This window comes from Podarcis raffonei, chromosome 2 (assembly GCF_027172205.1).
Source record: "Podarcis raffonei isolate rPodRaf1 chromosome 2, rPodRaf1.pri, whole genome shotgun sequence".
Lineage (NCBI taxonomy): Eukaryota > Metazoa > Chordata > Lepidosauria > Squamata > Lacertidae > Podarcis > Podarcis raffonei.
In genome coordinates this window covers 29,100,965-29,114,335 of record NC_070603.1, presented here as the reverse complement: position 1 = coordinate 29,114,335, position 13,371 = coordinate 29,100,965, and the positions used below count along the sequence as shown (strand labels likewise).

The 13,371-nt window shown below is 46.3% G+C and overlaps 1 pseudogene; it reads left to right on the top strand.

Annotated features, from left to right (window-relative positions):
* Positions 1 to 12,373: 12,373 nt before the first annotated feature.
* Positions 12,374 to 12,988, top strand: LOC128403538 (acyl-CoA-binding protein-like; annotated as a pseudogene).
* The last annotated feature ends 383 nt before the right edge of the window (positions 12,989 to 13,371 follow it).

Below are 13,371 nucleotides of genomic sequence, written 5' to 3'. Positions count from 1 at the left end.
CATTCTTCCAGTCTTCAGTTCTCCAAAACTCTGCAGCGTTTTTTAAAAAGATCCTCACAAAAATCCATCATTTTGGTACCAATTTCTCCTAATAAACATATGTTTGTATGCAGTTTGGACTGATGTACACATTTTCGCAAGCAATTTCCTTGAATACAACGCATCTTTGTATGTCAATCTCAAAAATATATTCATTTTTTTCTGTGGACTTTCCCCCGATTTACGCATTTTGGTAAAGCTTGGTTGTAGACCCGCATCTCAAAATCTGGGCAACTGCCAGTTCCAAAGGATGACTGTACTTTGGTTCTCGTGCTGTTACAGAAAGTGCAGATTTGACTGGTTCGCCTTTAAATGTGAACTGAATAAAATTTCTCCTCCATCCCTCCTGGGAACCTCCCAAGTCCTGCTCTTAGTGACTATCCATTCTACACAAAGCCCAAGTGCAGCCCGACTCTTACCTGGAGCTCTTTGTTCTGCAAGGAGTCCTTTCTGTAGCACACTTGCTGTATGATGGCAGAAATGTAAGTCCGTATTGTCTGCCCTAATTGGCAGTGGCTCTATAGCCTTTAAGCCAAAAGGTCTCTTCTTAGCCCTACCTGGAGACGCCAGGGATTGAACCTGCATACAATGCAGACACTCTGCCGCTGAGCCGCAGCCTTTCCCCATTCAGTGCTGGACTGAATGAGTCGATCTGTGGCTTGCTGGCTGGCTGATGCATTCAGCCCCAAAGGTCAAGGCCTGGCCTTGATGACCTGTGCTTTTGTCTTGCTCTGCGATTCTCATAGCCTCTCCTGTTCCGACATGTGGAAGATGCCTTGGGCCTTAGCTGGATCACACGCCCTTCCCCAATGAGCCAGCCGGCTCTGCCAAGCAATGTGTTTCCAATCGCCTGCTCCCGAACCTCGCCGAAATCCAAACCACGTGCCATCTGCTCACCTGCAACTAATCAGCCCCGAGCTACTGAATAAATGTCTCCCACGCCTCAGCCGGTGCCGCACTCCTGTGTGTACAACCCTGCTCGTGGTGGCTCACTACTCCTTCCTCCCTCAGTTCATTTGTGCCCAATGCCAAACACGGTCAGCTGCATTAAGGTATGGAGTGGGTCTCATGGTTGGGTTTAGCAGAGGCCTCACTGGGAGCCAGATCTGGGAAGGAAGCCTCACTGGAAACACGGCTACCTCCCAAGTAAAGCAGCCTGCAAATTTTACAGGCATTCTGCAAAGCGGCCAACCACCCAGTATTTTGCAATCTGACAGATGAAACTGTGTTGTGTAAAGAAATGAAAGTCTGAAGTCTTCAAAGGCTGCGAACTCCAGAGGCTAGGTAGGCTCCAACCCTAATATATCATATTCCAACCTGATTCTGCCCACTAACCTCACCTCTCCAAAGGGGTGCATGCTAATAACAACCACCACCATAACAACAGTAGTAGTAGTAGTTTTATTTGTACCCCATACATCTGACTGGCTTGCCCCAGCCACTATAGGTATAAGGTAAAGGTAAAGGACCCCTGATGGTTAAGTCCAGTCAAAGGCGACTATGGGGTTGCAGCGCTCATCTTGCTTTCAGGTCGAGGCAGCCAGCGTTTGTCCACAGACAGCTTTCCGGGTCATGCGGCCAGCATGACTAAACTGCTTCTGGCGCAACAGGACACCATGACGGAAACCAGAGCGCACGGAAATGCTGTTTACCTTCCCGCCACAGTGGTACTTATTCATCTCCTTGCACTGGCGTGCTTTCGAACTGATAGTTTGGCAGGAGCTGGGACACAGCAACAGGAGCTCACTCCATGACAGGGATTCAAACTGGCAACAGTGCCGGATTTATGTATAGGCTAAGTAGGCTGAAGCCTAGGGCCTCTAAATCTAGGGGGCCTCACCAGCCCTAATACTCCCTAGCGGGCAGTCTCCCCTCTCCCAAAATTGCAAACCCAAGACTTCATGCGAGGGCAGGACAACTCGGGCCCAGCAACTATTAGACTCAGGGCTAGCCAGTGGGGCCCAATTTGAAGCAGTGGGGCGCAACTTGAATTTTTTTTTTTGTAGGGCCCCAGTTTATAGCCAAAGTCTGCAAAATCTTATAGATATACTGTAAATAAAGTCCATCTAGATTGCCCTGGTGCAGGGGCCCCCTTAGGAGTGGCCCACAGATCCATCCTGGCCGTGGGGCACATCGGCATCAATGCGACATAACAAATAAAGGCTTTATATCAGGGACGGCACAAAATCTGAAATGGCAGCAATTGTGTTTCGCTCCCCCAAACCAGATTATTGTGCATGTATAGTTGACCACAAACATACGCCCAATCCTTACTTGTGTCAGTGTATATAACTCATATGTATGTATATATCCCACTGATCTCATGCATATATATTATCACACAGTGTCTCATCTCTCTCTGCCTCCGTTGCTGAGACTGAAACAAGAGAATACCTTTTTACTCTAGTAATTCCACAAACACCCCCTAGAAGAAGAGTTGAGCCAAAAGGAAAAGGCTTCTGCTGATTTCAGTCTGGGCATAACTGCAAACATAACTACCAACCAACAGAATGGAAATTGAAACTACGGTAAATTAAAGCAACTGCTTTGCATAAAGGGCCATTTCAAAATTACTATGTATGCACAGGAACATCCCCATATTTCCCAATGCCAACAAGAGATATTTCTTGTGACGTAACACATGCAACATGCCATTGTGAGAGTGTTAGAGGCAGTTTTACTAGTTCAACGTACTGTTTTCATGTGGAAACAAGCTCTTCTTTTTAAAAAAGGGTTGTGTGAGTTTTCAGCATAATGGAGCTGCCTGTAGAGGGCACCTATTGGCTAGCACTTGGGTCATCACAACGCCATTCCCCCTATTTCCAAAACAGTTTTGCAATTCTTTTAAAAATAGTTTGTAATTGTTTTAGAAATGGTTTGCAGTTCTTTTAGAAATAGAATGTATCTATTCATGAAAAATTCTTTCTTAACCTTTTAAAAAAGGCAATGATTAACTCATAACACACACACCCCGGACGTCAATTCTGCCTTCAGTTCCATCATCAATTCCTGGTGATGTCCGGGAAAATCCAGACGTTTGGCAGCCCTACATACAGGTGATACGTTAAATATTTTTTAAAGGTTAGACAGTCCACCTGAAGCAAGACTGATGGCTGAACCAGTGTCTGACTCACTGGTGTCTGGCATGTAAACTGAATAACTAAGCTCACATTGCAGGTGAAGAATCTGCTGTGGCTTCTCTATTTATATTACATCTATCTTCACCCTAACAGAGTGGAAGACAGGAATGGTACTTGCAGTATAGAATACACTCATTCTTGTGCCCCCTCTGATTCGACTGGGTTGTTGTTGTTGTTGTTAAACTAACTAACTAACTAACTAACTAACTAACAAACTAACTAACTAACTAACTAACTAACTTTTGAATACCCACAAATACCTCTCTGGTCAGATGTGACAATAAGACAAAGGTATACCATAAAAAGTGATGCCTCTCTCAAATTACTTCAAGTTCTCTTAAAAACTATTGTGGGAGGATCCTCGTTGTGGAAGGAGACATAGCTAAGTGTCGGGCACATGCTTTACTCTACCCAGGCTTTCCAGACTCAGTTCCCAGTGTCTCCAGTTAGGCAATGGGGAACATGTCTGCCTGGGAGCCTGAAGGGCTGCTGGTGGTCAGAGCAGACAATACTGGGCTAGATGGGCAAATAGACTGACCTGGCATAAGCAACTTCTTGTGTCTTTCTTCAGCTCGGCACACTTTTTCATCGCCAGTTTTCAAAGTCTTCTGAGAACTCCTTTCTCTCCCACCCAAATCAGGTCTTTTGATTTTCTTCCCAGCCTCAGCGGTAGGTCGTCATCACTCTTTAATAAATGCATACCTTTTAATAACAGCCACAGCTACTGGAGCTGGAATCAAAGTCAAAGACCGCTTATCCCAATTTTGAAAGTGTCCCACATTGTTATTTTTCTGTCGCTACCTCCCCTGGTCGTGAGCAGCTAATTCGCATGCCCACTGCCTTCCTTGAATGTGGTAGACATTCCTCAGGCTCCCTCTCTGATAGCAAACCCCAATTCCTCATCACAATTAATAAAAAGAGTGCCTTCATTATACACCTTTAGGTGCCAGGCAAAAACATTCCTCTGTAACCAGGCCTTTGGTTGATTGACACCCAATGTCCTTTCAAAAACGTGTTGTGGAAAGGGGGGGGTTATTTAGTTGTCTTTGTTTTTATTATTTTTTTTATGTTGTGATGTTATGTCGTAACTGCCCTGAGACCTGTGGGTATAGGGCAGTATACCAATTTAATGAACAACAACAATAAAGCCCCACTTTCAGCAAGAGTCTTTCCAGTCACGGCTTAAAATAAAACCAGGGCAGCCATGGAAGAAAGGGAGAGAACACTCCCGTTTTTGCTTTCGAAGTTGAAACACCTGACAGCATAAGACACCGTTTGGTAAGTGTATGGCCTCCTTTTGTCTCCATTCGTGGGATTTCGCAGCCCACCCATCCTCTTTTCTTGCGTGGATTGACTATGGCCTTGCTATGACTTATGTCAGTCGCCTGGTTGTTGGGGCTGGCTTGGAATTTTTCCATTTGGCAAAAATGGCACTAGCCATTTGCTTTTTGCCTACCTAGTAGCAATCGTCACAACTTTGTAAGGTTAGGCATTGGGTAAGCCTTATTATGGGAGGTTGTTCCTCCGCCTGCTCCTCCACATTAAGGGTATCCCCTTAAAGGGACCCGGGGGTGTGGTTCCTGGCGTGGGCTAGGGCCATGCCACGACCCCAACAGTGACCCTGGGGGAGCTCAAGTGATGTACACCATAGGGCTCCCCCTTCCGGTGGTCGACCCTTAAGATACTTCCTGCAGTTGGGCAGGAGTCAGGATATAGTCTTGCTTCACCCAACTGCCAAAGCCAAACCGCTCACATCTGTAACCAATAAAGTTGTGGCCTTGTTTATCCCATTAATCCAACATACTTGTGTTTGTGTATTTATTTCGGGGGGAGCTAGGGGTCTGGGGCCTCGCCACGCAAACGGACCCACCTGCCCTTGTAAAACTTCACTCTTCCTCAGCTGGATGCAAGTTCCCTGCGAGGTGATAAGGGTAGACCTGAATCCTTTGTATAACTTCAGTTCCCAGGCCTCACAGTGAAAACATCCTGAGGGAGAGAACCAGCCTAATGCATCACTCATCATCCCTGCTTTCTTTTTAGAAAATTGATTCTGTGGTCTCTTTAGAGATGTTTCCTCCCTCCCCTCCTCGCAATCCTCTTCTAGGTATCATCTCCCCAGATACTTATTCTGGAAGAGCAACCTCTCCAGGTGTATGAATAAGTAACTTTGTTCCCGCTGTGCCGTGTGTGTTCCCCTGCATGCAAAGACAGGCTCGGGTGAGGAAGACTGGATCCAATGGTCAAGAAGGCGGTTTTTGCATGTGCTGTAGAGGGAAGCAAGGGGCAGGTGGGGCTTGTCAGCCTAGGAAGGCAGGCAACCCATCTAGGAGAAGAAAGGGCTAAGGAGGAAATCCTACACAAATCCAGAATGGAGTCCCTAAGATGGTTGGAGTGGCTGGGGAAACCCAGCCAGATGGGCAAGGTAATAATAATAATAATAATAATAATAATAATAATAATAATAATAATAATAATATACATCTCCTTCCTACAACTCCAGCAGCCAAGCTGGTGCCAAACCATGGGCATAGCCAGGATTTATGTTGGGGGGGCAGGCTTCATGTTAGGGGGGGCATAACCTCAGTTAGTTATTTTTATTGATTTACTTGATTTGGGGGAGGGCAGCTCCCCCCCCCCGGCTACACCTATGTGCCAAACGTATTGCTCTGCTTTCCTTTGGACCGCATCAGTGAGGCCAAGAGGGGGGTCTTGCTATCGCCCAGGACCTCCATACACACAGCATAGTCTCCCACCAACAGAATCATAACAGGACCAGTGGAACTGCAGCAGTGTGTTGCAACGTGGGTTGGCGAGTGCTGCTGTTGAATAATCCAGCCAGTCATGTTCTCTTCCAGGATATTCCATTCCATTCCCTCCCCTCCTCATTTTTCAGGGTCCTCTCACACCAGACATTCAGTATTTCACTGGGAATTCTTACTCCTCCTTGGTGATTGTAACAACCCTTTCTCTTCCTCTCCTCCAGCTTACTTTTTGTTGTTGTTGTTTTGCACCAGTTTAGCAGCTGCAGCCTCTCCTCCTTGCTTACATTTCCCCCCTTTTGCTGCTGCTTTAGTGGTGCCAACACCCGCAAGGCCCTTCACTTCCTCATTCCCTGCCTTGCTCTAGCAAGGGAAGAGATGGAGATCTTCATCATGGCCACTGCAGCCAAGCATGGGGCCTGTGAAAATATGGGGTCCTGGATGGTTGCCCCTACCCCCCCCTCTCTCTCTCACACACACAATCAAATGGCAATGTGTGAGCCTTGGAACATTATTACTAGTCAGATGAGAAAATACTGTTCTAAGACAGACCAGCAGCTGAATAGTATAGCAGCTCCAAAATCTCACTGTTCCTGGCTGTGTATTGAACAGAGACTAGAGACAAGGGAAAGGTATAAACCCAGGCATCTCAGAGACACCAGTGTCTTTGGCTAGGGAGAAAGAGAGAGAGAGAGAGAGAGATGACTAAAAATCCTGATCATTGATTCCTTTAGCAAGGAGGTACATTGACCCAACACAGTCCATGCTTTTCTCTCAACAAAGAGAGCTATCCCTCTCATTGTCTCATTCTGAAGGGTTGTTTTTTTTCCAAAAAATAAAATAAAAATTGAAAATAAATCCTTGATCCATTACTACAACAAGGAATCAGCCATTGTGAACAGCTTCCGGTGAAGTTTTTGCAGGATTGTTAAACAAATCAAGTGGTAGCTTCTAATTCCTTTGTTTTAATGAGAGAGGGAAATGGGGTTTTATTAATCATTTGGGGCTTTCAGAAATTGCCTTTAAGTGCCTCACTTTGTTAAGGGAGAAAAATCAATAGAGAAAAGAAAAGCGAAGTTTGTAAATGGACACAAGTGACAAAAACGACCAATTACGCCCCCGCCCCCCCAAAAAAACGAGGCACTTGCTGAGCTTCCATTAACTCAATTATAGTTTCAAAAGCCTCCCCAACCATCCACTCCACTCCCCCAATTTGCATCATTTTTACATCTAACTCAAGAACCATTAACTTGCACAAAGTTATGTATTGTGTGGGGTGGGGGGGTGCTAATGGTTCCTTTTGCATTCTGACTGGAAGGGTGGACCGCTTATCCCTGGCTACTGTTCTGGCTTGGTTTGGAAAGGATGCTGACCACAATTAAAGCAACAGTGACCACTTTCACATAACCTACTTCTTGGCTTAGGGGAGCCTTCGCCAACCTGCCAGCCCCTGGATGTTCTGGACTACAACTCCCATCTGCCCCAACCAGCAGGTGCTGATGGGATTTGTAGTCCAAAACTTCCAGAGGCTGGCATGTTTAAGGCCATGCTCCCTGGAAGGAGGAGAGGCTGCTGGAAGTACTTTTGGGAAAGTATGCACCTGAATTTGGAAAGTGGGTATATTTTCCTATTGCACATCAAAGAGAATCATAGAATTGTTGAGTTGGAAGGGACCCCGAGGGTCATCTAGACCAACCCCCAGCAATGTAGGAATTCTGCCCACAGCTATCCCTGGGTGGGCTCAAACCACCAACCTTCTGGTTAACAGCCAGACACACTGACCCATTGCACCACAAAGAGTGTGCATGGGACTTTTTGCTGCATTTGAACCCACGGAGAGAGAGAGATTTGGCTACCACAGCAGTCTCTTCATTCACAGGGTGGAGCAGGCATGCCCAGTGCACACAAGGACACTGAGGCCTGGCCTGTCTGTTCCTCCCCCCGGCTCCCTATTTTACATCCCTCACACTTTCTTTTGAATGCTTGAATACAGCTCAAGGCTGCATACACCCCATATGTTTAAAGCACACTTTGAATTCCCCCAAAAGATGCTGGGGAATATAGTTTACTCCTTTGGGATGTGCAATTCTCAGCATCCTTAACAAACTACAGTTTCCAGATATTCTGTCATCCAGGCACTGCCCAGCACAGGTGGCGCTGTGGTTTAAACCACCAAGCCTCTTGGGCTTGCCGATCGGAAGGTCAGCGGTTCAAATCCCCACGATGGAGTGAGCTCCCATTGCTCTGTCCCAGCTCCTGCCAACCTAACAGTTCAAAAGCAAACCTATGCAAGTAGCTAAATAGGTACCACTGTGGCAGGAAGGTAAACGGCATTTCTGTGTGCTCTGGTTTCCGTCAGAAGTGGTTTAGTCACACTGGCCACATGACCTGGAAAGCCGGCTCTCTCAGCCTGAAGCAATAAGAGCGCCACAACCCCATAGTCACCCTTGACTGGACTTAACTGTCCAGGGGTCCTTCCTTTACCTTTTACCCAGGTCTAAGATCTACTAAGCATCAGCAAAATTGCTACATCAGGTGCCTTCAGATCAGGCGTGTTATAAGGTGGTGTGGGGGGGGGGGTATTCCAGGAAATTCCAGACCCCTCTTCTTGTGCCATACCTCAGATCTCTTGCCCCCTTTTCCTACTTCTTTTAAACAAACAAAAAATATTTGCTTTGTTTGCTGCAAGGTCCACAACCCTTTTGTCATAGGCATCACAAAATACCCATTTCACAGGAGAAAAATAGGTGGTGGAAAGGACCTCCCCAAAAAAAGAACCCAGGTAAAAAAAACTACACACACTCATACAGAAAAAGCAGTTCACTCCCCCAAAAGCCATCCCAAACCAAATACCCCCCAATACTTTATTTGCTACCCGTAGCTATCCGCCATCTTGATTTGCCCAGAGGCATCAATACAAATCTGATACGTGCACAATATATGTAGATTTGTGTTTATGGGGGTTTCTGTGCCCTGAGTCCATTAAGCACCAAGCAGCACCCTTGCTTCAGACCCCAGAGCCTGGGTGATTTTCTCCATCCAAAGAAGAAGGTCTGGATGGCCTAGCCCTAGAGAGAAGTATTTCATTTTGCACATAACATGCATGGCATAATAAAACATGCAGAAACAGCTCCAAACTGGAGCAGTTATTCAAAACACCTTCAGCCTGGTGCTGCATGTACACGAGGACTTTGTAAGCGGAAGGCTTGTGGTCAACATTTCATTCTGCCGGAGTCAGAAGCAGAATAATGGTCCTCTTTGCAGTCTTATTTCTTTACAGCACCATCTATCCTCCGTGACTCAGTTCAGTTGGTTAGAAGGCAGACTTTGGCAGAATCCACAAAAAGGACTGTGGCTGTGTGACATGAAGGTACAAACAGAAGCAGGAGAAGACGGGAAGGGGAGTGAATCCTTCCCAGGCCATGACCCTGAATATCCAGGGCTCTGAATGATAGGTAGCATAGCTGCTTTATACTGAGCCAGGTAAAAGGTAAAGATAAAGGACCCCTGGCCAGTTAAGTCCGGTCAAAGGCGACTATGGGATTGCTGCGCTCATCTCACTTTTCAGGCCGAGGGAGCCGGCGTTTGTCCACAGACAGCTTTCTGGGTCATGTGGCCAGCGTGACTAAACCACTTCTGGTGCAATGGAACACCGTGACGGAAACCAGAGCACACGGAAACGCCGTTTACCTTCCCACCAGAGTGGCACCTATTTATCTACTTGCACTGGCGTGCTTTCGAACTGCTAGGTTGGCAGGAGCTGGGACAGAGCAACAGGAGCTCACTCCATCACAGCGCCACCCGCGTCCCACTGAGCCAGATAGAAAGGTATTGTCTACACATAGGCAAACTCCGGCCTGCCAGATGTTTGGGACTACAATTCCCATCATCCCTAGCTAACAGGACCAGTGGTCAGGGATGATGGGAACTGTAGTCCCAAACATCTGGAGGGCCGGAGTTTGCCTATGCCTGGTCTACACTGAGTGACCTGGGCTGAAAGGCTACCTTTCCAGCCCTACCTGCCAGGGATTGAACCTGAGACCTTCTTGGCATTTAAAGCAGAGTTATGGACCAAGAGCTTTCCCCCTTCCAGTCCTTGGGTCTGCCTCAGGCTCCTTCCCTCCCAGGAGGTGAGAGACGCCACTTTGCCTCGGGTTTCCTACAGCATGGATGTTTTGTTTACGGTCCTTGTGAAGTGCTTAAAATTGTATGAAGTGCAGTACAAGAAATAAAAACGAGGCAAGTGCCTGCCAAAAGAGCTTATGCAGTCTGGAAGAAATGGAAAAAATAATGGCAACTGACTGCTGTTCAGTATGTTTAGCGTACTTGCCTCCCCTGCCCTCAAAGGTGCATCCCTCATACACAGACACGCACAACATATGTCAGACAATAACAGAAATGCATCACAAGCACACAGTACTAGCCTGCATCAGCGCTAATGGTGCAATAGGTAGTCTCCTTGTAATGGATAACTTTGGTGCGGTTGATCTTCTAGAAAAAGAGGTGCCAGAACTCACCATGAACGCCTCCCTTCTTCTCTTAGAATAGCAATGGCACCATGAGTTCCAGTAAATTCCAGCTGAAAAAATGCCCTGGATAAGCTTCTTTCGAGGGGTATCTGTGCTGGGGGAACTTCACCCACCCCTTCCCTTTTAAAAAATTATTTACCATTTTCAATTTTACAAATCTGCACAAATCAAACAAATACAAACCACACTTTAATTGTTGACTTCCCTCCCCTTCCCTTTCCATGGTTCGTTTCAATTTTCCTTTACTGCTGCCTATTCTGATTATTCCTTATTCTTTCTCTACCATTTCCCCCCTCCATTTATTATTTTACTGCTAGATTTACTCTAATCCTACCATTGTTTGGAGTTGCTTATGATAATTTTTCAAATATTCCACAAACTTTTTCCTGTCTACTTTAACAACTCTTTCTCCCTGCTCTCTTATTCGTCCAGATCAATTAACCATTTTGTAATCAATTCCATCTGCCATTTCTCCTTTGTTGGTACTGTGCCCTCCTTCCACTAATGAGCGTACACCATTCAGGCTGCCGTTGTTGCATAAATATTCCTCTGATCTCTTAAGTATATCTGAACCCATTATTCCTAAAAGAAAGGCTTCTGGCCCTTTTTTTTTTTTTTTAAAAAAGACCTTTTCAACATTTTTATCATTTCATTATAAATCATCTCCCAGAAACCTTTTGACACCTTCCCTCTTTTTTAATCAGCATTTTCCCTGTAAGAAGGATACACTGCCACCATTACTTCTCCTGCTGCTCTAGAAAGAGGAAAAGTCACTCTGCTGGGGGAACATACCCCTTCCTTCCCCTCCAGCTTTTTCTATCTGGAGCTCTCCTCAAGCCACAACCCTCACTGGCCTCTGTGAAACAACAGGTAAAGGTAAAGGGACCCCTGACCATTAGGTCCAGTCGTGGCCGACTCTGGGGTTGCGGCGCTCATCTCACTTTATTGGCTGAGGGAGCCGGCGTACAGCTTCCGGGTCATGTGGCCAGCATGACTAAGCCGCTTCTGGCAAACCAGAGCAGCGCATGGAGACGCCGTTTACCTTCCCGCCAGAGTGGTACCTCTTTATCTACTTGCACTTTGACGTGCTTTCAAACTGCTAGGTGGGCAGGAGCAGGGACCGAGCAACGGGAGCTCACCCCGTCGCGGGGATTTGAACCGCCGACCTTCTGTTCAGCAAGTCCTAGGCTCTGTGGTTTAACCCAATAGGTTAGCCTAAATGTGATGTCAAGCGATGTGGTCATGTGGCTGGCTCTGCAAACCCCCAAACAGGACTCCCGCTTGTCTGGCTCTTTCTCCCAAGCTGACAGGCACAGAGAGAACAAGCTCCTAGGGTGCGATCGGTATCTCAGGAAAAAGCCATCTGAGCCAGTCCCTCAAAATGCACCAAATTGGGCAGACTTGTGCATTACGTTAATTAAATTAGCACGACTTACCTACATCCCCCCCTCCACTGCTCAAATACTCGCAGCAGATGCCTCCCGCATACAGGACCATAGAGGCATTCCCCATGGAGAGACCAGGTGCTTGCTGAAAAAGGCATTCCTCTGGGGATACCAAGTTGAGAGGTGGGGAAACGGAAACATTTTTGGGATGTGAATTTGTGGCTGGAGGCGCCAATTAGTATAGAGGAACACACACACACACACACACACACACACACACACACACACACCTTATTTTACGAGGAAGGCAGCCAAGTTCAAGCTGCTACTATTATTATATAAAGCCCTCAACATCTTGGGACCAGAGTAAGGTGACCAGACGTCCCCGTTTCCCAGGGACAGTCCCTGGATTTACAAATCAGTCCCCATACAAAATCCAAGTTGAGAAGAGTCCCCGGATTCATTGAAAAAAAAATCTGGTAACCTTAGACCAGAGCAGGTGCAGTTCACCCTTTTGGAAGAGGTCGTTGCGCGCTTCTGCAACTATGACACAGGCAGAGTTTGAAAAAGCTGCAGAAGAAGTCAAGGAGCTGAAGATCCAACCAGCAGATCAAGAAATGCTGGATGTCTATAGCCATTACAGTGGTACCTCAGGTTACAGACGCTTCAGGTTACGGACTCCGCTAACCCAAAAATAGTACCTCAGGTTAAGAACTTTGCTTCAGGATGAGAACAGAAATCGCGCAGCAGCGGCACGACGGCAGTGGGAGGCCCCATTAGCTAAAGTGGTGCTTCAGGTTAAGAACAGTTTCAGGTTAAGAACGGACCTTCAGAACGAATTAAGTTCTTAACCCGAGATACCACTGTACAAGCAGGCCACAGTTAGAGATGTAAATACAGGCCATCGTGGGATGCTTGATTTCAATGCCAAGTGGGACGCCTGGAATGCCTTGAAAGGTATGTCCAAAGAAGAAGCAGTGAAAGCATATATTAAAAAAGTGGAAGAGCTGTAGGAAAAATATGGAATGCAACAAACCCCTTCCTGCATGCCTTTCAATGGATTCATGCCTTACTACTCTACTAACTTAAACTGTGTTACACAGTATGCAAGACTTGATGCCACTTTCTATGATTAATAGCTGTGTAAATTTACTTCTAATGGGTTGTATAATAAACACACCAAAAAAACACAAAAAACCATACTGGGACCAGTTTAGCAGGATTGGTAGACCCATACTGTACATGCGTGCTTGACCATTTCTATCTGGGAGATGTGCATTTCTACAAGTGCCATACAATGGTTTTTTCTGCCTCTGTGAGAAATCAGTCTTTCACTGTGACAGCTCTGAAGCTCTGAAACTCCCAGACTGTTAAGATCAGGCAGGTGCCCTCGCTGCCCTGTTTTCCATTTGGCAAATCATTACCCAGACATGCAATTATTATGCATGCTTCTTTTTAAATTCTGCCGGTCTTATTTTTTATCATTCTATTATTGTGGCACTTGTTTTAAAATTTCATT